This window comes from Furipterus horrens, unplaced genomic scaffold (genome assembly GCF_987537825.1).
Source record: "Furipterus horrens unplaced genomic scaffold, mFurHor1.1.pri manual_scaffold_2, whole genome shotgun sequence".
NCBI classification, from domain to species: Eukaryota; Metazoa; Chordata; class Mammalia; order Chiroptera; family Furipteridae; genus Furipterus; species Furipterus horrens.
Window position 1 is genome coordinate 55,388,850 of NW_028327172.1, and position 1,193 is coordinate 55,390,042.

At 43.7% G+C, this 1,193-nt stretch overlaps 1 pseudogene; it reads left to right on the forward strand.

The window, feature by feature from the left end:
- The first annotated feature begins 225 nt into the window (after positions 1–225).
- On the forward strand, positions 226–883 carry LOC150018591 (small ribosomal subunit protein eS8 pseudogene; annotated as a pseudogene).
- The last annotated feature ends 310 nt before the right edge of the window (positions 884–1,193 follow it).

A 1,193-nucleotide genomic window follows, 5' to 3' on the forward strand; every position in this document is an offset into this window, starting at 1 on the left:
TACTTAATCTCATTTCCTCTACTTTTTCTAGAACATTAATTCTTCTAACCAAAGCACTGTGGGACTGCTACTTCCTGAGGGTTGGAAATTGTTTTCACAAATCACCCAAGATGCTTTTCTTAAGCACATCATCTCATTGGCTCATGCAAAACCTTTATTCCACTAAGGTGTGTGTGTGTGTGTGTGTGTGTGTGTGTGTCTATAAAGACTGTCCTCCCGCTTTCCAGCCGGCGCCAAGCCATGGGCATCTCTCGGGACAACTGGCACAAGCGCCGCAAGACCGGGGGCAAGAGGAAGCCCTACCACAAAAAGCGAAAATATGAGCTGGGACGCCCTGCTGCCAACACTAAGATTGGCCCCCGCCACATACACACAGTTCGTGTGCGGGGAGGCAACAAGAAGTACCGAGCCTTGAGGCTGGACGTGGGCAACTTCTCCTGGGGCTCAGAGTGTTGTACACGGAAAACAAGGATTATTGATGTTGTCTACAATGCATCCAACAACGAACTGCTCCGCACCAAGACCCTAGTAAAGAACTGTATTGTGCTCATTGACAGCACACCGTACCGACAGTGGTACGAGTCTCACTATGCACTGCCCCTGGGCCGCAAGAAAGGGGCCAAGCTGACTCCTGAAGAGGAAGAGATTTTAAACAAAAAACGATCAAAGAAAATTCAGAAGAAATATGATGAAAGGAAAAAGAATGCCAAAATCAGCACTCTTCTAGAGGAGCAGTTCCAGCAGGGCAAGCTTCTTGCATGCATCGCTTCAAGACCAGGCCAGTGTGGCCGAGCAGACGGCTATGTGCTAGAGGGCAAGGAGCTGGAGTTCTATCTAAGGAAAATTAAGGCCAGGAAAGGCAAATAAATCCTCTTCCCTCCTTTCTTGAAAGCTCGTGCTTCAAAACAAACAAGCTCATTTAATAAATGTGTTCTCTGGTTAAAAAAAAAAAAAAAAAAAAAGACTGTCCTCCCAAATTCTGTAGACATTGTATTAATTTTTAAACAAATTTAAATGAAGGGCTTTACATTTAACTGCCACAAAATTACAAAAAAATAAACCATATTCTTTAGCCATGTCTTTATGAAAGTCATTTTAGAGCTATTTACTGAGAGAGCAAATAAGAAATCCAACCTTTAGCTCATAAGCAGTTTGCATTCCTTTGCACTTACTGTGCATACCTCATTCACTTT